This window comes from Vanacampus margaritifer, chromosome 6 (assembly GCF_051991255.1).
Source record: "Vanacampus margaritifer isolate UIUO_Vmar chromosome 6, RoL_Vmar_1.0, whole genome shotgun sequence".
Classification (NCBI taxonomy): Eukaryota; Metazoa; Chordata; class Actinopteri; order Syngnathiformes; family Syngnathidae; genus Vanacampus; species Vanacampus margaritifer.
Window position 1 is genome coordinate 4,145,326 of NC_135437.1, and position 26,155 is coordinate 4,171,480.

At 40.2% G+C, this 26,155-nt stretch overlaps 2 long non-coding RNA genes across 2 annotated transcripts in view; one reads left to right on the forward strand and one right to left on the reverse strand.

Annotated features, from left to right (window-relative positions):
- Positions 1–26,155, reverse strand: part of LOC144054081 (uncharacterized) — a 196,512-nt gene that overhangs the window by 108,467 nt on the left and 61,890 nt on the right. Inside the window, exon 2 of the long non-coding RNA XR_013294592.1 lies at positions 9,344–9,506. This is a non-coding gene — a long non-coding RNA (uncharacterized LOC144054081). The remainder of the gene's footprint in view (positions 1–9,343; positions 9,507–26,155) is intronic.
- Positions 18,410–20,775, forward strand: LOC144053160 (uncharacterized). Its single transcript, XR_013294345.1, has 3 exons — positions 18,410–18,529; positions 18,686–18,827; positions 20,637–20,775. It is a non-coding gene; the product is annotated as an uncharacterized LOC144053160 (long non-coding RNA).

A 26,155-nucleotide genomic window follows, 5' to 3' on the forward strand; every position in this document is an offset into this window, starting at 1 on the left:
GTTACTATTATTATTATTATTATTGTTATTGTTATTATTATTATACTTTAAAAAATGTCAAATTACAAAAACTAGGGCGCATATCGAAAACCCCCCCAGAGATATTTGGATTCTACATCTGAAACTGCCCTAGAAAATGTTGTTGGCTACTATGTTTTTTTTTATGCAGATGAGTGTTATTTGTGAAAACCTAGTGTGATTCACGACATTCCTCAACTGCCCCTGAGGTATTGCACCTCAGTTATGTGTTTAGCTTGTAAAAGTTAAAAAAAAATTGTTTTGTTTTTTCTACATTGTTTTTCTTGGAATCAGACTTTAACCTTGACTAATGCTGCATTTGAGGATGGTCGGAAGACAGACTTTTCCGAGTTCAAACCAGGAAGTGTGTACGGGAACGACCCCTTGTACTTTTTTGGGGGAAAAAATAGACACCAACTTCACCGACGGACTACAAGTGACGTCACTCTACAATGGCGACCGCTTTGGAAACACAGACCGTGAATAGTAAAACATAATTTATTTGAGTATAAAACTTATCTAGTTAGCTTTGTTTATTCATAATTCGACATAACTTCACGTAACAAAACGTACGTGACGATATGCTGCTGTCTCTCTGCATGAAATTATACAGTGAAATACTGAATTGTATGGAATGTTTATGAAATAAGATTAAAAACAATAAATTAAGCAAAATTGTGAGAAGGTAAGTTTGCTGGAGGTCAAAATGAGTTTTGAGGACCAAAATAAATAAAAAATGTATCACTATCTGCCATTTTGGTTGTTTACTTTTGCCCTGAACGTTTTCAGGTCGGAATTGGAAAAATATATGTTTGACTTCTGACCATCCTCGAATGCAGCATAAATGACTATTTTGTGAATAACTTTTCCACTCATACACTTTTCCAAAGAGAGGCTAAAATAATTAATGCTTTGGGTTCTTTCACTTTCATTTTACACTGATTTAATTGATGTTAAAGATTAAGTGCATTCATATATTCATTTACTGTATTTAGTCACTTATTATTAACCCATTGTGCTTGATTGTGTGTTCTTCCCACCGGTTATTGTAAATTTAGTGTGCCATGTGTCCATGCAGTTTTCCTGAAATATCTCAGCAACTGGAGTGAGTTTGTCACTTAGGATAAGGAGCCCAGGTAATTCCATCCAAACAGCCATTTGCTGTACCCGCATCCAACAGCAGAGGCTAATAACATGCATCAGTTCGTACCCGCGTCAGACGAGATAAAGGCGACCCAATAAAATGAGACAATCTGCTGCTTTGACACTACGAGGCGGCGAGCTCGCCATTTCACTGCTGGGCCAGGGGCAGGAATGTGCTCTTTGAACCAGCTTTATTTAACAGCGTAGCAGCATGCGCACAGCACGCCCCGAGTCCCAGAGTTGGCCGAGGGACCGCTTGTTTCTAGCGTGGGCACGTCAGACGCAGAGCCACCGGGTCAGGGAGCTGGCATTCTCACCCCTGGCACAAGTTGCTCCCCTTGGGGGCGGAGGAGCTGACACCAGGATCATGGGGAGCACCAGACAGACAGGGGCCTACCAAACAGCTTGTGACCATAACCAACAGTGGCAGAGAACAATGAATGCAATTATTTACAAGAGCACAGTCCAAGTCTCTTTTAGGCGCTCTCTATTACGCATGTTTACTCTCGCTCTCCTTTTGGGGAGCAGCAAGGAGGGGCTGTGACCCGGTCTGTACAGTTCTCAGCAGGATTTTTCATGGTGCCCAGGGCTACCCTGCTATTCATGCTCTACTGCCGCCGTCAGTGTCCAGCTGCAGCCTTTTTCCTACCAAGCGCACATTTTGACAAAAGGTCAAGGGAGACACATCAAACCATGTTGAACTGTTCAGATGTATAAAACGGAGGGAAATGAATGGGGTTTTCCATTGGGGCGGTGCTGGCGGTTGAAATAATCACATTAGGGAATATTTACTTTTATTCATTCATCACAGGAAAGAACGCTATTTTCTATTGATTACTACAGACACATATACAGTGTATGGAGCATTTACAGTACAAATCCAAATATTATTGGCAAGATCATAATTTAACATGACCTGCACTGCAATTGCTGATTCCAAGAGTTTACCTAAGCTGAATATAATTAATATTTTTGACCTCAAAAATACACAATGATTATGAGTATTCCTGTAAAAACACTATCATGTCAAAGCCCAAACTAATAAAAATAGAAAAAAGAAAAATTTATCAATTTGCCATTGTGTGATTGCACCATATACAGGGATCAGCATACTAATTGACAAGTGTAATAACTGTAGCGCTGCCTCTATAAGTGATCATGTTTTAACAGTCTTCACTTTTCCATACTCTGGACTCAAACTGCCTCGGGCTGCCGTACTGTGAACGGGCTTCGCAGTGGAACAGGCTGTGTGAACGGCTCCCTATCTTCATTAGAGATGCTTGCTTTCCAGTAGGCTTAAATAATGGGGTCTGAAGTGTACCATAATTCTTGATCCATGGGGTGTTTTAAAAATATAAAAAAACACTTATGTCCCACAACCCCCCCCCAATGTTTACGTTTTTGGGATGTCTGCATTCAGTTTCTTCCCAAGAACATAACAATGTAAAAAAAAAAAAAAGACAAAAACAGACATAAGTGTTGTTCACATGGAATAATAATAATAATGCATCAGACTCACACATTCACATTCTGGTGGTGGTAAGCTACTTAACTCTTTTACTGCCAAAAACGTTAAATGGCGTTTAGTAAAAACCTACGGAGGAGCGCCAAAGACGTTAAAAGACGTTCACCAAGTTTTTTTTTGGGAGGGGGGGGGGTGGAGGAAAGCCTTGGCTGTGCTGAAAGTATCAAGCAGATCTATTTAGTATAATGCCTATTTTTGGCCCCTAGATGGCAGCGATGACCCTCTTTGGACAAGATTGGGTAGGCGTCAGTAGAAGACGTGAGGCGGAGCTAGAGTGTTGAGGGGACAATGGCTGAGGAAGCCATAATGGCGACCGGTTGCAAGCAGCTCACGCTTGAGCATTTTTTTCAAAGAGGAAAAGCATCGACCAATGCTAAAGAGCACATTGATGACGACGATGATGATGATGGTGACTCCGAGGTTGACGCCGAAGTTGGAAGCGTTGACGCGGCGGCTATGATCACGTCATAAAGCCTCACCGGCTAGCGATGCTAACGCCGGAAAACGCGGAGCACAACCGAGCACGCTCAGGCGGACGTTCAATCGGACGACGAAGAGTGCCCCGAGTCCAATGCATATTCATCGGAGGAGTGGGTATAGTCTGATCACGGAGAAAACACTGGTTATGGACTACGATGCCACCATGAATGGAGCGGATAAGATGGATCAACCACCCGGTAAAGGAACTGAAGGACATGAGGAAGCCAGACGTAACACCACTGTAACGTCACCGTATCATGATCCTGAGAGTAGACTTGATGGCAACATGGCCAAGCACACACTGTGGTATATACTTGCTATTCCCCGGGAAAAAAAGCCAGCAAAAAAGTGTAGCGTCTGCAATCGCAGTGAAATTAATCTGTTGTGCAAATCCTGCTGCGTCTCCTTGCACGCAGGGGAGTGTTACAAAAAGAAAAACTGTATTTGAAACATCCACACAATTGTAAATAGTATCACGGTTGCACACATTTGTAAATAGTTTGCCAAATTGTTTTGCCAAATTGTTACACTGTTGAATGTAAATAAACGTATCTTGCTATCAAAAAACACTTTTTCATTGTTGGTGGTAGTGTTTTACAGAAGTAAAGCACTGTTTAGGTGTTTGTGGCATCATTCATGGAGAAAAAAAAAGGTCTCAAATTCACTAGAGTGCATGAAATAATATCGTTTCACAAAAAGCTTGATTTCTCCATTTTTTGTTTCAAAACAGCATAATGGTGAAACTAACCATTTTCTATTGTTGATTACTGAAAAACGGAATAAGGTAGAAACAAACTTTTTCTGATGAAAGATGAGAGTCCAATCTTTCATTTGGTAGTATGTGTGTTTCCATAGTCCAAACACAAAATTTTCTGCGGACCTTGAAAGATCAGTCAAAATGCTTAAATCGGCTGGCACTGACGGCATCCCTTTTCTGAAAACGTCTGGCAGTCAAAGAGTTAAGTAGCCACGGCCGCCCTGGAGCAGGCTGATAGTTTGCGCCTACGGCCCCTCCAACCACCACCAACCATTCGCACCTTTCAGACACCAGTGTGAGTGGCACTGGAGGCAATGTATGTTAAGCGTCTTGCCCAAAGACATAACAAAACATGACTTGGGGAGAGCGCGGCTCCAACAGCCAACCTTCCGGTTACGGGACAACCAGCTCTACCTCCTGAGCCATAGCATCTACGACATTGCAGCAACATAGCAGCGATGATATGCCAAAGACATGTTATTAAAGTTTACCTGTGGTGCTCAGAAGGATAAATATATATGTCTTAGCAATAAAAACTGCATCCACATGCATTTTGTTACACTGGTTGTATTGAAGCAGTGGTGTCCAAATTCGGTCCTTGAGGGCCGGAGTCCTGCAGGTTTTGGATGTTTCTCTTCTCAAACACACCTGAAGCTCATCAGCAAGCTCTGCATAAACTTGATAACAATCCTGTTCATTGGAACAGGTGCGATGGAACAAAACCTGTAGGATTATAACCCCTAAGGACCAAGTTTAGACACCACTGTACTACAGCAAGCGTGTAATAGCCCTAGGAAAGTATTTGTCGAGACGCCATGACAGCTACTGTTCTCAGCCATATTCACCGCTGAGGAGCGAAGCCACGTTGAATGCCGTCCTGGCTCAACCGACTCCCCTGATTAAACACGGCATTTTTTGACGAATCCGAGTCATTCTCTCAACTCTCCAGAGTCGATACTCACGGCAAGTCTGTCAATCCGTCACTGACGACGCTCGTTTTCTGACAGATGAGACGCGTTGAGGTGCTATAAGTAATCTCCCGCCGTATGCAAACCAGAAGCCTATCTGTCGGGGAAGGTTATCTCCTTTCCAAATAAATAAATTTGAATAAATAAATACCCAAGTCTAGATGACTGACTTACATCCCAACATGGCAACGAGCATTAATAATCATATGGTCATATCGCTTGCATTGGTTTTCTCCAGGTTGCCATTACATTCCAACATGCATGCTAGATTAATTGAAGACTGTCCATATGTGTCAATGTGGGTGTGAATGTTTGTCTATTTGTGCCCTGCAATTTGCTAGTGACCAGACAAGGGTAGACAGGTTCCGGCTCATCTCTAACCCCAATAAAGACAAATGGGATAGAAAATGGATGGATTATTGACATTTTTATATATTATGATATAATTTTGATCCAACTCCAATAGTATTACTTAGCAAAGTGGTAGTAAACATATAAGTTTGAAATTAGTTTTCCTTAAATCTGCAGTTATCTAGGTCTCTCGTGGTCATTTTACGATCAGGAAGTAGAAATTAGATGAATAGAATTTTTGTCATTAATTTCAGGCAATTTTAACGAAAAATGTGATATTGGGATACAGTATATACTGTAGGTGTTTCTATAAAATTATATGTCAATGGTTTTTTTTGCATCAAAAGTACTAGTGGTATCGACACTTGGTATCAGTATTGTTGACTACCGGTACTCAAGAGTTGAGTACCCATAGAGATATCGGTCTAAAAACAAAGTGGTATCCAAAATCCCACTTAGACATGCTACTTTAAGCATTGCCTGCACACCTAATCAATAATATTTTGTTACAAACACGGACTAAATCTGATGTTGATCAGCTCCCTGTGTTCGACCGTAGAGGTTGTCTTTCACATGTGTTTACACAGGAACAAAATTGAAGAAGTCGTACAGTGAGTTGAATGTTTTTTTTCCCCTGAGGCTTGCTGCCACTTCCTGGGTGCCCAGATGACAGTCGAGTGTGGCAGAGGGTCCTTCCATAAACAACAAACAACAGTTATCTTGTTTGCCACCGTCTGTGTCAAGTGACACACAAAGCCAATCCCAGCATCTGAGAGGCGTCTGCTCTTCTTTCTGCATTTAGCCTTGTCTCTTTCAACGGCTTACAAAAGTGTGGATGTGTGTGCACGCCCTCGGGTGTGGGTCTGTATTCACAGCACAGCACAGTGCTTCTCTGTATTGTATTCTTCGGCTGGCGAGAAGAAAAAAGACAGAAACGGGAGCGCGGGGCAAATGAGAAGGGGCTGCCAGTTCACTGGAGAACTGTAGGGAGTACCCTAGATCGCAGCTGCCCCGGACTGGCTGACAGCTTCAGGCTGGTGCCAACCATCCTCAGGCCTCAAGGAGATGGGTCAGACGAAGTGGGAGGAGAGGGATGTAAAAATAATGGAAATAAATGTCTATCAGACTCTATAAGCAATGTCATTAGATGAGAATGACATCAATATTGTTCAATAGAAGACACAACAGATGCATTTTCCTGATACAAACCAAGTATCAGGGTTCATATTTTCAAAAGCACTGGAACATAAACCAGTCAACTTCCTGAGTAGCAACAAAATGCTTAGCCACTATCGGTTGGTTGAATGCGTCTTTCTTCGTGGGGGCTGGCAACATAGTGGAAAACAATATTTATCTGGGACTGTTTAATACATTATTTGTGTAGGACGCAAGTTAATTTTGCAAATAATTACAGCTTTTGTTGCATTGATAGCCAAGATAAGCTAGAGTTACAAACCATTAACTTGCGGTGCTTATTCTGGTAAGCACTATCAGTGTGTTACAATACACAATGCGCCGTAAGCTCTACCTCCACGATACAATCACAGAATGCAATCAATATACACTTTGAAATTGTGGATTTATTTTTGTAACATTGATTTGATCTCAAATTTAAGATCAGATACTCATCAATTTACAAGTTCTCACGCTCGATTAAAATTTAGGCAAGAGAAATACTCTAGAGCAGCGGGCTAAGGAGCATATACAAAGCCATACTGTAAGCAGTACTAATTGCCTGTGGAAATCCCCTCTGTGGTCTGGACACCATTGCCCTGAAAGCTGACCCAGGAATCAGCCTGGGGGTACAAAATCTGGGCACCTTACACACAGCTAACTTTACTAATTGGTCCACAGAGACGGCACTTCCTCTATGCCACATCCCAGTCGTGATTTAGGTCTGCATTTTCCTGTCTGACTTTTCTGACAGAATGAACAGACGCGTATATGATGGTTACAATGTCTTGTTGCAACGTTAAATTTGGTCATACTGGGTTCACACCCACGGACATGCAACAGGAAGTGAATTTCACAGTGAGAGGACATTATATTTGTTGGAAGTTCAAGAATGGAAGATTTAGAGGATGATGTTGCTTCCCTCCTAAAGCTGCTGGCCCGGCGACCTGATCTGAAGAATGTTGCCAAATGACTGTTGCTATCCGTCTTCGTTTGATGCCACACTCTTCCCCCATGACGTTACCTGTGCTGCAGAACGCTTGTTGAGGACTAAGCTGCTAGTTCAGCCTGATTCAATCATGTCTCCTGACCCCCAAATCATCTTCACTGTCTCCTACCTACATGAACGGATCTTGAGATCTGATGTAAATGTCTAGTTGTGCTACATGTGTGAGGTTTTTAATCAAAGCTCTTATTATGCTCCTATTTGGGAGCATGGCTTGAGCTTTGTCTTTTTTTCATTCTGCCTCCCTAGTGTTTTTTTCTCTCTCATCTAAGATATCAAGGCCCTGGAAAGCGAGTACTGACAAACCTTTCTGACCTGTCTCCCTCTATTGGTCATTGCTTTCTATGTTTCTTGGATGGGTGGTGCCTGTTAAGTTAATTGTGTTGCTCTGTACTTTGTGCACATGCAATTCGAATTTACTGCATACATTTGTCTGATATTTAAACGGGCAATACATAACATTTTAGTAGTCTATTTCTTCAAATAACATCCAAAAGCTTGCGTGGTTGGATAAGCTTGGTGTTAAATAACTTCCCATCAAATATCCCATCAAACATCTTTGCAATGACGTATCTCAGACATCTCAATATCCTTGGGGCTCAAACATCCAAATATTTCCTGAATGCATATATCATTCTGACACACCTGAAGCAAGCTAATGACATCAGGGGTCCATTTCACAAAGCATGTTCAACAAACACAGAGACTAACCCTGAACGAGTTGATATTCCCTGAGATAATAAACTTTGCGTTTTCGGTTCCAGGACAGCTGATTTGAGGTAGTTATATCAATGCAGAGTAGTTTCACCTGGCGTTGCCACCACACTAAAAAGTCCACATCAATGGAGCCCTGATTCGTCGAGTCACCATGGCAACAGGGAATGGCAGACTGTGCGTTTTTTTTTTTTTTACCCCTTTCAACTGAAAATCTTAATGCAATCCTATGGCGAATTTTAACATGCCTTTAGAAAAAAAGTGCAACACCGCAGCGGCTCCCCATAGAGGAAGGCGGCGTGGGAGAACGTTGCTGCTCGGGTGTCGGGTCAATGCATACATTTAAACGTAGTCCTTTGCAATCACAATAATATTACAGGTGCAGCCTGTTGAATGGTAACTCATTAATTCATTTCATTTTGGTTCAATCCTGCGGGGGAGAAGCTCACCTGACTTAAGATGAAATACTGTATAAAAGCATTATTCAAACGGTAATAAGAAAAAAGTGCAACACACAATACAGTATATGCTGTGATGTGAGCGCATGTCTACAGCTGGTAATGCTGCAAATGTAAGGAAGGATTAAGTTGTGTATGATGTAGATGATGGACTGTGATGTGGAACGGTACCGCTCAAAAAAATAACTGTCCGGAAATACCTACATATCCATGCACAGTCTGATAAGAATCTCATGACGAATATTTAATTCCCTGCGCAATAATGCAGCACCTTCATCAATAAGGTCACTGTCAAAAGGAAATGCCATGTTTGTGACAAAAGTGGACTTAACGCTATAGACTATATAGCTATATGCGTATTTACGCAGAAACTCGCCACAGCGGACTTTATGAATGAGGAAATGAAATGTCGTGATGTGGCTGAAAGGAGGCGGGGACAGAGAAAACCTCGAGATTCATTGTGAAAAACCTGCAACTGACCAGGTTTGATTCATGGAACATGTTATTACGGTAACTGACCGAGAGCTTAAATGACCTCTTTTTATGAAACAGGCTGGTTACCTCTTTTTCTCTGGTTTCAATTACCTCCCTTTCTGAAATGGAAGACGCAGTTTCCCACATTTCAGGGTTTCTTGACCCAGAGTTCTCACTAAACCACCTTTGTAAAATAGACCCCAGGACCCAAGAACATTTAGGTTGGTGTGAAGCCTCCACACTCATAAAATCAACAATTATTGAAACGTGACTTACATTTGAAATCTGCTCAGATCAGTTATTTGCAGGTCGGTTTTGTTTATCATGTCTTTCACGTGATGTTGGAGACCGATTTTCAAGAATGAGACAGACATCCTGGTCTCTGGTCCATTGTGTGATGGCTTCTGAGAGTGGTTTGTATCAACGTCTGGGTAGCCATCTGTAATCAAGCATTAAAACAAATCGTAAAAACAGGAGCTGTAGTGTCTACCATTTAAGCTTCTCTTGTCCCCACAGTACTGTGGGCACCTGATGTCTAGTGAATGAGTGCTCTCTGTGCCAAAAGCACCCAGACTAGCCCCCTCTGTCACTGGCAATAAGACAGCCAAGCTGACAATTATTATCTACCTCACTGCCCTTGCTAACAAGCTGACAGGATAGCTAGCATCTGTCTGGCTGGTAAATACAAATTCTGTACATAATCCAACAATGGCAAAATAAATAAATAAATAAATAGGAGAAGAAGACTTAGGTATTTTTTAATTATTTTTTTAAGTCTGACATAGACATTTCAATGTTACATAGATCACGGGCGAAAAATAAAAAGTGCAACAATTAGTATACATAAAAATGTGGAGAATGATATATATTCAAAATAATGAATGGCTTTATCGTCATACATACTATTTTATTTGGGAGTTTATAATTTATACTGTATGGCACCACAATACTATAGGGCTTATATATTAAGGCAGACCGGATGTTCCTCAAACTGCCTCAAATATGTTTTGTAAGCAGAGTACAAATACCATTGTCACCTCCCCATTGTTTTTAAGAAGCCCTTGCAGAGGATTGGGCACCAACAGACAATAGAACAATAAAAAGATGATAATAGCTCAGCCAGTGACCCAGATGGACCTCTTCAGACAGACACCATCCTTGTCAGACTGAAACTGGAGTCTGACAAATCCATTTAGATAAATATGACTGGAATTGAACAATCAAAGAGGAAGGAAGTATTTAAGAAACATCATTATGGCTCAGGGATATTGCAAACTAATGATTTGGTGTGGAGTAGTGATACGGACCACTGCGTATCACAATCCGTACTGTGTACTGATCTTCAAACGTGTTTATTAAAGGACATAGTATGCTGTTTCTTGCTGAAATATCCCAGTTGCTTTTCCAACCCAATGGCAGTTGACACTGACAAACTATGAGTTTTACTCAGGAATTGGCTCATTCTCTTGACAGTTTAAGTGGAAGTGATTAACATTTAGGAGTTAAAAATAAATGTAACATCTGTGCGTCTTACATAACTGTCTGAATGCATTTGACATATTTTTCAAACACATTTTAATTAGTCCGTTTAGAGGTTTGGGACTGTGGTATCAAGTGGGTAATCCAGTCCTGACCTATATTCATCTTGGTGAGAAGCAGGAAGAGGGATGTTCAAAGGCACTGTGTCTCCCAAATATGCAACATTCATAGATTTAAAGGGAATGAAATTGAGGCCAGGTCAATGAGTGGCAAGATGGCTTTGGTGGCCACTTATACTATATCCAACCATCCATATGTGTATATAAACATACTGAATTTGGTCACACAAACAGTTATGTTCCGGGATAGATTATGGTTCACATCCGGTCATGGTTCACATAAATCTATATTTGGGAGGGGGTGAATGACTGGGGGATTATACTTGTTATTCATATGAGAGAGTCAATAAAAAAAATCTGCTGCACAATGTGTTGACCTTGACCGAAGATTGATGCATTGATTGTTCGTGAAGCCTCTAAGGCTGGATTTATTTATTTCAAGGTTGAAGTCACCCAATTTGGATTTTATCCTCCCATGTGACACAGTTCAGAACTGTTTCATGGCTGTTAGAGCAGAAAATATATTCGGTAGCCTCTTATTGGAATCATGCTTTGATCATATATAGATCAATTATGCATTAAAAGTGATTTCTGGTATTCAGTGCATATATTCACATTCATATTTGAGCATTTAGCGTTACTGACTGGAGACCAGTCCAGGAAGTGCACGACCCATCGCAGTCTCAAGACGATAGACAGTGTTGCATGAATGGATTAATAGCAGCCTCTCATGCTTGAATAGGTGTTGGGAATTTGGTTTCTTGACAAAAAAAGTTTGAAAACTTTAGATGATGTCATTCATATCTTCTTCTTCTTCACTCATGCTGTTTTGATGCTTTTCTGAATGTCAACTTATTCAATCAACACCAAATGTAAATTTTAAACTTGCCAGAAAAACAAAACAAATCAAATCAGCAAGCAAACTATACTTTCAGTTCATTAAGATGCAACACCATTGATAACCCCTCTTGTAGTCATTAACACAGCCGAGACATCAAAGCTTGGACGGGTGCCGCATTCCCAAAGTCAAAATGACTTTTTCTCTCATCTTGGATGAGATCCTAGATGTTCTTCACATCCATGTCAATGAGATAGTCAGGCTCATTCAGACAAACTAGTTCCTTCCTGGCTCGGCTCTGCTTGCTTGTTCTCACAAGATCCAACACATTCATAACCACTCTTGCCTGTCCAACAAGAGGATCAAGAGCAGCACATTTGAAACAAGCGGATTCAGAAGGCGCTGCCAAATTCCGGGATTGTCTTGATTGCAGAGCATCTCGAATTGGCAGATGACACTATTGTGAGCGTAATGCAGGAATGGGCAACTATCATGATTGCAATCATTGATGCTTTATACAGTACATACCCGCCGGTGATGAGCTTTTTGTCTTTAAAAAAAAAAGAAAAGTAAAATACTATGTTAGAAGTAATCCATAATTATGAGTCAAAATATATTATGCCATGTAATTGGCTAGCCATGAGTCCGAGTGTTCCTCGCTTTTCAGTCATTAACATCTTTGGTATCTCTTGGCCATGAAGACTCAAATCACAACTTAAACTGGTTAATTTTTGTGCAGAAAATTCTTTGTGAAACTGTAAAAGCAATGCCACAATTAATGCATTGAGATGCTCACAACAAAAACTTCTCGGCAAGTGGCTGTGGTAACTGTATGGAGACGCATTTTTAATTCAAGCGGACAAAGGGTAGTTGCCTTTTCTACTACTGTATTTAGTAGTAGAGAGGGTTGATCCAAATAGAAAAAGTGCTTCTGTATAAATTGTCCTGCACAGTGTAGGGATATTAAAGTATATGTGTGTTCAAATAAAAGTTTCAAAAGTCAACCTCCTTGACTCCACACAATATGGGGGTGAGTGTGGAATGTTTGAGGTACACAGCAAAGGGATTCATAACCCTTGTAAAACCCGAATATTTTTTTGTAAGGCCATGTAAACATGCGCAACAACCTGAATATGCTCTTATTCGGGTTTTAAAAAACCCATATAAGACCCCTGGGTTGCCACTTTCAAAACCAGCATTCATAATACCTTGATTGAAGGGCACGTTGTTTTTTTTGCTGTGCGCATGCTCTCTATTTTCTTCTTTGTCTTTTTTTTTCTTCTTTGCTTATTTTAATTTGCAAGGAATCTTGGTCTTTGTAGTAACGACTTGTACGCACAGCTCCGTCCTACTCTCTAAAAGAGCCTTGCTTGGATACATTGATCTCTCCGCTGCATTTTCACATTATTTTCTGGTCTCTACGGCGAAAACGCCACAGTTTGTGTCTATTTATACAAGTATCTAAGTCCGTGCTTCTGACATGTAACCCACAGGAAATACTCTGGTGTAAATAAGTGGTGTAAACAAACATGACACTCGCAGTAAAGAGCCACACATCTGGAGCAAGGAGGAAACCGACTACTTTATTTAGCGCGGTGAGTGACGTAAATATAATGTCTTTTATTGAACGTATAGTAAGTTAAATGCGGAAATTATGTTATTTACGTAATTTCGTTGTTTGTGCATCGCGGTCCGAACGGGATATTCGAATCGAGCACAAATTACATGTAAATGAGATTAACTCGTAATGCATGTAAACTTGTTACCTTGATTGTTTCAGAAACCGAAATTCTGACCTTAACCCGAATTTTGACTGCATGCATACGTAGTCATTGAAAAATACTTAAGAAAAACTGATGTATCTTGCAAATCTCACTGAATAATAAAGAACAATAGTGACTAAAGTACTTGTGGTTAATTCTCTGTCTTGCTTTATTTCAAACTCTTCACACACTCTCATTATATGCCACTCTCATCTCTTCTTTTCTTCTGCTTGATGACCCCTAGCATCATCTTGAATATTCATAACTTATCTCTGATGAGCATGCTAAATGGGTGTCAAAATGATTTGGCCACATGACAGAACTGGGTTGTCTTTGATAAGCACCAACTTGAGCCCGGAAAAATAGGACAAGACGGACGGCGAGAAAAGAGACGTTGACCTCACAGGGTTTGTTGGGTACATAGTTCAACCAATAAGAGATCTGGAGGAAAACCGTTGGAGGTAGGACTGGGCAGCAATAGAGAGGTCAGTAGGGGGGTAGACCCCTGCAGTGGTCCCAGGGGTGAAAGTCATTGTCACAAGGCTTTAATGGGTCGCAAAATTCCTAAACTGACCAAAACCTGTGAACGATTGAGAAACGAAAGACATTTGTGATTTAAATAGGATCTTTGGGGGTTCCACCAATCCATGAGGTATGCAGTTGGGAAAACTTCTCAGAAGAAACAAACACTCTCCCATAGCCTCAAGGACAAGTTAAGCAGGGCCTCCTGTCCACTGCACACATTTTTCCCACATCACATCTTCATTATATTATATCACAAAACATTGGGATTTTCCTTATTTTGCCTTGAACAAAGACAGAAGGATACACATGTTCTGGTCTAGACCGTAAACATCAGTCACACACACAAAAAAGCTACATTTTATGAAGCTCACTTAGGGCCCAGCATGCAAATGCAGGAGGTAATAATTTCCAATCTTTGTTTATTTATCATTCCATTTGTATTTGCTTGGCATAAGGCACAGAAGCCATGTCCAAGCTTGACAATAGCAATAATGCAAACCAGTTAATTCTTTGGAGTTGTTTTTTTTTCCGGGTGGCATGTTGATCCAACGCGAAACTAGCTTTTTATTAGTATACAGAGAGTCCTCGAGTTACGGCCGCGTTCCATTCCTACACTGGCGATGTAACCCGAATTTCGACTTAAGTCGAATTTCACCATTAAAGTCGATATTTACATCAAAATACTTTGTACAGTAATTTAAAAAAAACTGATTTGCAAGACCAATATTTCGTGTTTCCGCACGGACATTCATTGCTGACGGACGGCAGAGCGGAGATAATTTCAACTTAAACACGGAAATGTGACGCGCCTGATGGCGAGCTAACCTGCTCGATTGACGTCCATTGCTGGAGGTAACAACACAACTTTAAATAACTTTAAAATGGCGTGATTACTGTAGGAAATTAACGAAAAAGAAGGTCCTACGGACGAGGCACGGGTGCTTTAAAGTCGAAACGATGTAGGTCGCGTACGGCGTAACTCGAGGACTCCCTGTACTGCACTGCTACAAATATCCATGCCGAAAAAGGAAAATAAAACAAAAAAAAAAAAAACTAAACTCGTTGGTTTTAAAGTCACAAGCAACATAACTTGTATGAAAAAGTTACCAGACCAAACAACCTGTGCATTAATATTCAATCACTGTTTAGTCTGGTTAGCTTACTTTAAATTTGCATTCTTATCCACTATAGAGATATTAAGTTTTCAATTTGCGGTCAGCTTATGTGCTCTATTAACACAGTTGTGCTTGAAAGTTTACATACCCTTGAGGTCAGGGCTGGACTGGCACCAAAAAATTGGCCCTGGCATTTTCACAGCCTGACTCTTGCCTAAAGTGTAGTTCTGCCTTGGGGTAAAATGTAGGAAGATAATAATTAAAAAGCACTGCATGGGCCCCAAAAAAGGCCAGCCCACCGGGCATCTGCCCTGTATGCTAGATGGCCAGTCCAGCCCTGCTTGAGGTATATAAAACTTAGGAGCAGAACTATAAATGTACAAAAGCTAAATGTCATTTAATTACCCCAAAAATTGTGTTATTAATCATCACCAAAATCCACCTGCACATCTCTACTCATGTCAACTTGAACCTCTGAAAATATCGAAACAATTTTGGATTTTATAGGCATTAAGCCCTTTTCTCACCATACAGTGCACTCATAGGGCATGTAAACTTTCAAACACAAATAATTTGTAGACCAGATACCCTTTAAGGGGTTCTGGTTTCCGTATTCTTGACTAATCAGACTTCAACAACCTTTGCAACGAGGAGTGACGTGCAATCCCATGTCACAATCCGCCTGAGCCACAACTCTATTCTCATGTCTCAAATTGATCATCTGACAGTAAACTATAACTGTCAAACGGATTTAAAGTTTTGATCTATAGTTTACTGTGGATGTCTTTTTGTTACATAGCCTTACAGCAACTTTTGTCAGTTTTTCTCAAATCGCTCTTGTGCAACAGGTTGCAGTCGAGTCTGAGTTTATGTGCTGAGTTGTGTTATGTTATCCACATTTGCCACATAGCTCCCATGGGAAGTTTTGATCAGTGGCACTATAGGTATTGATTCCTTTGTCAGCGCTGCAAAGTTATTTGGCCTCACAGTCTGGACACACATAGACCAAGCACTGGTCTGCAAGGAAGACAAAGACCACCAAGCATTTGCTGTCCATCCTCTTTTACAATCCGCTACTGGCATTTAGCATAAATACAACACATGCGCAAGGACACTCATACTTGACAGAAACCTCAGAGGAAATCCCAAACCTGCTGGCTAATCTTCACTAAATCTGCCCTCCCATTTGGCTTTATCTGCCTTTGTTATCAGCGTCGGTTCTGTAGAATGGTAGGGGGTCACAAGGGTAAGACTTCTTTTCCAGCATTTGCTTGCATAGAGGGGGCAGGAGAGAAGAGTTGTGCAGGCAAGGGCCCTCCCTTTGCTCAACTCTTCAACCCAGCACACTGCAGCCCCCAACTCTGATATTTTTGGAAGTCTTTTTTCTTTATCCTGCCTTTTCTTCCATTTTCCCTTCCTCTAAAACACAAATAAATGTGTGATGGATGACTGAGCAGAGGCAACACCTCCCCCATCAATCTAGATTCACTGGTTTTAGGGAAGGAGGTGGGAGCAAGTCTCTTTGCAGGCCTCCACAAGACCCAACAGCATGCCCCCCATGTCTCTCACACACAGCTACTGAATACACACTGACATGGCCTGATTATCAGCAGTGCATTGTTTGATTCTAGCAATCTAAGATGCAACTTACAGCACACAGTCTACTGTAGCCTGTCGGACAAGATCTTGGGCCTCAGTACATGACCTAGTCCACAGCAGCTACTCTATGTGTTAATGGCACAAACCCAAATGGGAAAAGAATACTTTAAAAGAAAAATGCCAAACATAGACTAAGTGGATTAAAAGGGAACGGAAAAGCAATTGTGAAGTTAAATGGCTGCTAAACACCAACGCAATCATATTCTCTCTCTCTTGCTCGTGCCCTCTCTCTCTCTCTCTCTGAGCAGCAAGGGCCAACCAGGAGTGAATTCCAGCATAGTGTCGTCACAGGGAGCAAAGAGAAGGCATGAAAAAGGTTTTAGAGAAAAAAGCAAATCCTGGTATAAGCGTCTGGATGAGTTTGCGGGTGGCTTGGTGGGTGGTGTTCTCCCTATTCGCTCTCTCTTACGCTGTATTGCTGTCTAAAAATATGTCTTTAGGCACAAAGAATCAGCTGTGGCGGAACATGTTGCTTGAATACATTTGTGTTGGAAGAGGACATACAACTTGAGACAAATAAACATTAGAAAGACAGCTGGAACAAAAGCTGTGAAGAGTCTCCATTTGAAGCGTTACATTCTCCTGTGCTTGTGGCCCTGCACACTCCATTGGGCTTCCTTTCAGCACTGTGTGGTATTTGTCCCAGAGAGCGAAGAGTGAGCTGCAAACTTTCCCAAGGATGCCATCCAGCAGCATGCCGTTGTTTGCCCTCCCTTGTTGCAGAATTGCTAAGGTTGTCGCTCTTCTCTCTACTTCCTCCAATGACCAGGTGAACAGCTAGACCGTCGTTTTCATTAAGCATTTACTGAATTGGCACTGTCCTGCTTTGCACTAATTCAGATTTCAAGTTGTTCAATTTTCAGACCTAATAGGACATTTTTGGGCTCAATGTCCACCTTCACCACTACATATAACGAAACCTTGCTTATCCGTTGCAGTATGACAGATAATGTAATACTGTTCTAAACCGAGCACACATACCAAAACCTGGATGCAAAAGTATCAATAACAGATTAGTTGGCAAGTGAGTATAACAACCAATCATTTACATAGCTTAACGTGGTTTGGACTGAATGTGTTAACCAGAACAACAAAAATGTATCGGATTCAGCCGTCTTTGTTGTTTACATTTTCCCCGAATGCTTTGAAGTCGGAATGGGAGAATGGGAGTGGGATATATCAAACTTCCCACCCTGCTCGAATTCAACATACAGTATGTTCTAGTAGGCCACTTCCTAGTATGTGGGAGATAACTTAAAATATTGTTGGACTGTAACATTTTAGCCCATGGGGTTTGCTTAGAACTCTGACAAAAAAAGGAAATGCAAGCAAAAAAAGAGAGAATCCATTCTTTGAAGAGAGGAAAATTCTCAGTCTGTTTTGTGTTTGTCCATTTTTGTGTTTTTCTGATGAACAACGAGAAACTTAAAAAAATATCTGTCTAATAAACGACAAACGTGGGTTTTCCTCCATCAGTGTAGTAGTGTATCACTCAACGGGTCAAGTACCGGCGTACTTCTTACAGACGGACACCTTTTTTGCTGATGATTGAATGAAGCATACGCTACATGTCTCTTGTGTGTTCGTGTGTGCCGCATAAGAGGGCTGACTGCATTTATGTATAGCCGGCTATGATGCTAAGGAGGCTTTTATTTTATTTTTTTTTTACAATTAACTTTATTTAAACAACAAACAGTACACATTACATGTAGATTTTTATTTATTTATTTGCATATAAAACCTTTTGGTTGTAGTGGTTTTGTTAAATCTGGGTGAAACTATTTCAAGAATATTTTGTAAACAATTACTTCCATTTTGGGTCACACAATTACTTCCTGTTTGGACACATCTGCATGTGTGAGTGAGAGAGAGAGAGAGAGAGAGAGAGAGAGAGAGAGAGAGAGAGAGAGAGAGAGAGAGAGAGATTACTCCTGGGTTACAAGGTGCACACAATATGTTATATTGTAAGTGTTCGAGTCAAGGAGATTGTAAATATCATATGTGTATGCTCGTATGTGATGTCACACTAGTTTATGCTATTTCGGCTACAGCTAGTATGCTAACTAGTTTAATGATGTGTTTCATGTGAATGTGTATCGTTTATATTGTGAATTTTCTAGGCAACAGTCGACTCAGGGGAGTATCAGTGCTTTTTAGTTTCCAACTTGAAGGATATATTGACGGAATGCCCACCTTTGTCGGTTGGTGACATAGTGACGACTGAAGCGTGGGTGAAATAAAACGGCGGACCAACGATTGCAGGTTGGTTCGGCTTGAAGAAAAATTATGGACTGACAATAAAATGCCTGCCTCTGCTAGTTTTTTGTTCTCATATAAACAGTCAGTGGCTCAGTTCATCACCGAGTCTCCATTTTCCCGGATAACTTTTGAGGAAAAGAAGAAGATAATTTCAAGTGGTCATCCTTCTCCTGTAGTAGTCACAGCTTAATGTATTCCGGCACCATGACGGATCTCCGGCTTTTGACTAATCAAAAAAAAAAAGGAAAGAAAAAAAAAACACCTCGTTTTTTTCTCCGCCAAGTTAACTTTGTGGTGTGCCCGCTATTTCCGAGTGGTCTTGAGCGCAACATCCAAGCCAACTGTCGTGTCACCGAAACAAAAAATGAGATTAAAAAAATGGAGAGTAGCCAGGGAAAGACATCCGAATTGACAAGGGTCTTAAAAACAAAATGCGCTGTGCACGGATGGAAGAAAGTGGTGGACTGGAGATGGCAAGCCTTTTGTTGAGCTGGTGCCAGAAACTAAACGAGCCAGGTACCTCTTTCATTTTCTGTGTGTTGTGCTCGAAGAAGCTGGCGGCAAAAAGTTCTACGACGGCACTTTCCAACATAAAAATCAATTGACGTTGCGGTAACGGCCCCGGCGACATCGATTGAGTTGTGTGCATTCATTGCGGAATATCAATTTACAATCGCACATCCGCTCGTAGACATGTGCTAAAAAGTAGTAGTAAAAAAATGCTTGACGAAACTTTCCAAACAACATGCCAGTTGCATGAACAAACATGACATATTGTATGTCTGATAAGCTAAAATATGTTTTCTCTGAATGTCGATGAAGCATCCATATGGAAAAATATTGAATGTAAAGGTCCACTTTACATTCTGGAGTAATAACACAACATTTTACAAACAGGAAAGTAAACAAGTAATGCAATGCTTCAGCACTTATGATAGCAATTAAAGATGTCCTGCAGTGCTATGATATTGAGTGGAAAGTGCATCAACTTAAGTGTATTTAAAAAATGGCATTTGTTTATTTTCTGTTTTGTATTTCCTATAACCAAATTTGCCATTGTTGCTCTTTTACTGTTTATGCATTTTTGTAGAAATTGCCCTTTACTTTACTTTAACAGTTGCTAAATGAAAAATTCAAATTAATTAGCTTGACTGAGTTTCACATGACCTTTATTCATCATCACCATTCATTTCTAAAATGTACATTTAAACTGTACCCTGCCAAGCACATTGCAAAATGCAAAATATCTGCAAAGTAGTTTTACTTTTTTTGTCCTTTTTTTATGTAATTTTTTCATTATTTATTTATTTGCTTCTATTAAGTCACTTCGCGTACGAAAAACATAAATGGCTTGCTGGCTGTCCACAGGTTAGCAAACTGATTGATTGTTGGTTGAAATCGCTTGTGGCTCCTTCCGCTGCAATGTCATTTTTTCCTCTCCCGGTTGAGCCCACTTCGTGGGCACGAGCCAATTCCAAATACTGTAAATTCCAACATATTGGCAAATTTGGCAAAAATTGGTAATGTGCGGTGGTTGTGTGCTGGCTTACTTTTGTTTTATTTTGGTGGGCATAGTTCCTGTGCTGCTTTGCTCTTGTTTCATATAGGGCGAGGCAGGTACTGGAGGGCACACACCCACGTGATCAGTCATCAACTGTGCTTAAGAGCCAGTCTGATGTTCAAGCAGGTGCCAGATGATTCCAACTTGAGTGGTACTTTGGCCACCACAACTGTTTTTTTATGTTGTTGTTGTTTTTTGCTTCAGTGCTTCTAGTATATTTTTCCCTGCTGAATCTTGTTTTTCTTCACCAGTCCCTCCAGACGGCTACCCCGACAAGCCTGGTTCCATAAGCTCCTCCATTCCTCAGAGGATCAAAGGACCCCCTTGCTTGGCCATCAGATTCCCGGCTTCACCCAGAAGCTCATTTATTCGCTACCTGCCTTGCATTGTTCATGGACTCTGGTCACCAACTTTGCTCATGTCATTAAACACCACCCCAACTCTTACTATCTGCCTCCTCTTCACTTTTGGGTCCACATTTAGCAAAGTGACATTAGTCAGCCATAACATTATGTACTTTTTGCATAAACAAAGCAACAGCAATCAAAGAATGATCTTGCTTTGTTTGCAACCAATGTCAAAATAATGTAAGTTTTAATGGACAGCTATTATTTCAGCTATGTGACATTATCAATCAAAACATATAAAAGTAGACTTTCCTTTTATAAATACAGCTCTTGATTTGGAGGAAGTATATCAATTTGGATGTTCAAAACTCCACATGAAATTTCACATCTCTTTTTTTCATTATGTGAATTGTAGTTTGTGTTTATTAACTGCTTAGTGCTGGATATGCCAGAAATGGATACAATTTGTGATTTTTCATTTTTTTGTCAAAAGTGACAGATTTGTCATCACAATTCTTCAGCAACGTGGTCTAGAAAAAAAGGGGTGAACATGATTTTATGCTAGTCTCTCCATCCTCCGTCACTATCTATTCCCAGTTGATATTTAATAACTAAAACATTTCTCTGAAGTTCTTGGGTATGCAGTTGTGTAGGTTATCACTGACACTCTTTTTACCTCCAGGACGTTCCTAACAAACTCCTCCTTCACGATAACTCCTACTCTATTTCTCTTCCTACCTACACCATGATAGAACAACTTGAACCCTGCTCCTACACTTCTAGCTTTGCTCCCTTTCCACCTGGTCTCCTGAACACAGTATGTCCACCTTCCTCCTCTGCATCTGGTCAACCAGCTCTCTACCTTTTCCTGTCATCGTTCCAACATTCAAAGTCCCTACTCTCAGTCTTAGACTCTTGGTGTTCCTCTTCTCTTTCTTCCTACGAACACACCTTCCTCCTCTCCTTCTTCGACCAACAGTAGTCCAGTTTCCACCGGCACCCTGTAGGTCAACAGCGCTGATTGTCAACCCGGGTTTTTATTTGAGGCAGATATTTTTTCCATTAAAATGTGATTTATGAGGAGGTTAGACCATTGGTCGATATTCAGAGTTTGTTTATTTTTCCAGTTAACAAGAATTGTTTTTTTAGCGATAGTAAGGGCTACAAGTGTAGATTGAAATTGTTTATGTGGTAAGTCAGTTGTTGTTAGGTCACCTAGCAAACACAAGTTTGGAGATAAAGGTATCCTACAGTCCAAAATAGCGGAAAGTTTTTCTAAGACTTTAGTCCAGAAATACATAACCGGAGTACATAACCATAAAGCATGAACATAAGTGTCTGTAGTGTTTTGTAAGCATTGGAGACAAATGTCGGAGTCTGAGAGTCCCATTTTCTTCATCATATATTGAGTAATGTATGTTCTGTGAATAATTTTATATTGGATAAGTTGTAAATTTGTGTGTTTTGTCATTTTAAATGCGTTTTCACAAACTTGAATCCAAAAGTCAGGTTCCGGTGCTATAGACAAGTCTGTCTCCCATTTCGAGATGGGTAAAGACATTTTATCAGTATATGAAAGTAACTTATATATTTTTGAAAGTTTTTTTGTTGTTGTCAGAGAAAGCTTGTTAATATCTTTAGCTAAAACAGGCGGTTGGAGCGTACCCCGAAGTGTTGGAATTTTTTTCTTTATCATATTTTTAACTTGTAGATAATGTAAAAAATTTCCGTTTTTTATATTGTATTTTTGGAGCAAGGATGTACTGTATATGATATAAACATATTATCTGAGAAGAGATGGTGGAGATGTGTAATTCCTTTCTGCTCCCACACAGCTAAATGAAACGGTTGGTTGTTAAGTTGAAAGTCGGGGTTATGCCATAGGGGAGAAAGTCCACAGGGCTCCACTTGGGCTTTTGTCAATTCTAGTGCCTTCCACCAGGCAGTCACGGTGGCGGAAATCATTGGGTTTTTAAAACAATTATGGCGCTTAATCGATGTTGTAATAAAGAGTAAATCTCGAAGTCTGAGGTTATTACAATCCTTCTGTTCTAGTTCCAACCAACAGTTAGTGTCTCTGTTGGGTTGTGCCCATAGAACGATATATTGTAGCTGGTTAGCTATATAGTAGTACATAAAATTTGGTGCCTCTAGACCACCTTTGGATTTGCTTTTCTGAAGAGTAGATAGACTAATCTTTGCTTTTTTTTTATTCCAGTAAAATTTTGTTACGGCTGAGTCCAACAACTGGAACCATTTAGCCGTAGGTTTAAATGGAATCATTGAGAAAAAATAGTTTATTTTAGGTAAAACTTTCATTTTAATGGTGGCTATTCGTCCTATTAGAGAAATAGGAAGATTATTCCAGCGCTCCAAGTCACTATAAATGTTATCCAGAAGTGGAGAAAAGTTTAAATGAATTAAATCAGTTAATTTAGGTGAGATTTTTATGCCTAAGTATTTTAAATTACATATAGGAAATGAGTAGTGTGGGTCCTGGCTTGCAGGGTTCCATGAATTTTCTGTAATAGGTAGAAGTGTTGATTTTGTCCAGTTAATAGAATAATCTGATAACTGTGAGAATTTAGTTATTAAATTAAATACTTCCCCTAGCGAAGTAGCCGGCTTTTCTAAATAAAGTAAGATGTCATCGGCGTATAGATTAATTTTATGTTCTGTTACCCCATTCATCATCATTTCCATATTAATTTTTATTTTATTTTGTTTTTTTATGGCGCCTGAAAGCCTCCTCCTCGTTTAGTAAAGCAAAATAATGATTTTTCAAAATTTTAATGTGGCCAGTGGAATGATGAATGGTGCAGGTGAATGCATTCAAATTCAAACAATTCCAAGCCCTGGATACTATGCTCTACGCTGTTATTCCTACATTTCCAATAAATATCGGTACTGTGCCATAATAGTGCGCATGTTTAATACACAGATTGGCTGCGCAAATGCTAGTATTTCACACTACAGTCCAGAGTGCAACCAGTGCGGGAAACGAAGAGAGAAAGTGTGAGTGAGGTATAGATTAAAACAGCAGAACTTAAAAAAAAAAAGCTGGTAGAAATTATTCTTTGCTGGTAACTTTAGAGTGTCACCAGCCACATCGGTTGATGATTAAAAAAAAAAAGTTCATTTAGAGCCCTAATTGTTTATTATAGTTTGCTTGACTTTAAAACAACTTATTTTGTTCGTTTGAATGCTTAATTACAAACTTAAAACAAATATAGCTCAAATTCTTTCTTTTCATATTTTCGAAAAAGGCTTGGCACCATATACTATAAGTACTGACAATCAGTTGGGATGAGAAGTTTGAATTACCTTCTGCAGTGTAACAAAATCTGACTAACAAATATCAAATATATGGATTTATGGGTTACACAGTGCACGGTGAATAAATGCTGCACATATGGGCCCCATGACATTATTTTGCTTAGGGCCCCCAAATGGCCAGGGCCACCCCTGGGGCAGCAAATAAATACGAGTACAGTCATTGACATAAAAAAAAAGGGCTGACATTATATTAATAGCCACCTAATGTTTATTGAATTTTATGTGTTTGTATTTTTTTTTTCTCGGTGTTCATCATACATTATTTTTTATATGTTACCTATTGTTTTTATTCTTGTGCATCTAAGACTAAATTTATTGAAAAATTTTGCAATTCACAGAAAGGGAAGAGGGAGCGTGAGCAAATTGACTAAGGTGAACAATGGAGAGGTTGCGATGTGTCGTACTTTCGTCTTTTGTTTTTTCGGCGTCGGCTACAGCCAACTAGCTGTTGTGTTCTTAATGCTTATAATAAACAATGTGAGATAAGCAACCACCATCTGTCATCAACATACTTGAGAGACACTATTGTAGGACTCAGCGTCAATCATCATCGTCATTGAATAATTTACGAAGCTTGACAGACTGACGGGCAAAAACCCACTTCCGGCAATGCTTCATCAGTCAATTTCCGAAGTTTCCCATCATTAAGCATCATCATCAAAATGGGCATCCATCATTGATGGATTGACAAAATACCCACCTCTGGTAATTAATAGAACTGATACAGGAAATTACCATTTGGTCATGGTCAATGCAGTCACACTCCTACTAGCACTCATAAACATGCCTTCTAACCTGCAAACAAACTGACAGACAAGTAACTATGGAAGTGATTTATTTGTAGTTTGTCTTTGGTGGAAGTCTGCTTTCGCAGTTCTTCTGTATTCATGTACTCACAGAGTTGCTAAAACCACACTTTTAATGGTAAAAACTGCACAGAAGTGTAAACAGTTTTGACACCAAAGTAATTAGATCTCATGCAGAGTTAGTTTTTTTTTGCCAAATCACCCAGCCCAAATGTGGGTTGGGACAGGAGTGGAAGCAGTGTGCGAGAAGGTTGAAAATGCAGGAATGGGTGGCAACTAGATTTACATAGGTGGTACTTTTCTTCCGCTCTGTCTCCGAAGTGCAGTCAAACCATGTCGACCTATTGAGAACTGCATTATGATACCCGGGGAAAACCCATCTTCTCTGTAGCTGCATCATCTCTTTATGGACTCTCTTGTTTCTATGGTGCAGTGTCTAACTGGGAATGCACCTTGCTGATCCCTAGAGGACCACCAGGAATCCACTGCACGTGTCAGTCCGTCACCAAAAAGGCTCCACTTACTCACCATGACACCTACTGAGACTCTAAGAACTCATGGGAATATGTACATCTATCAGGCTACAATTATCTTTGTTTTATGTTGAGCACTATGTAGGCTCCCAATATGTGTTCTTTATAACTAATAATTTATTAAAAAATATATATATTATCAAGAATAATAATATTCAAATAAATACCAGTTATGTTTGTAAGGTAATTTTGTTATAAACATATATGTATAATACAAAGCCAAGTTTAATGGTCTAACTTTCTAAACAGGAGAGGGCCAGCCCCATGAGCACACATTGAAGTGAATGAGCCACTCAAATCACAGTGTGCATGTCCCAAGCTGCTCTCCATAGACAGCCATGGGGCCACATTAACTGGGCCCATTATCCAATTGAAATACAGGACTAATGTCACGTGACGTCAAGGCCCAATCAACACATACTCAGTTCTATTTCGTCCCTCCCTACCGCCAGGTGACGGTGCTGAAAACAGCACACTGTCGTTTTGGCGGATACCACCACACAGCAGTAAGCTAGATTGGTTTTCATCGGGAGAAAAAAAGACTACGTAATAGCAAACCAACAATATGAATGAAGTAGATTCGTTGATGACGTCGCTCAAGAGAGAGAGGCAGCGCTGCAGAAACGGAGGGGGCAAAACACTGCAGCTGTCTTGTTATGAAGGTGAGATTTTGCAAGGGTGGCCACCTTATAGCAGAACAGCTTGTTGTGGACAGCACACTTTTCAGTTATTTCAGCAAAACGTTTCC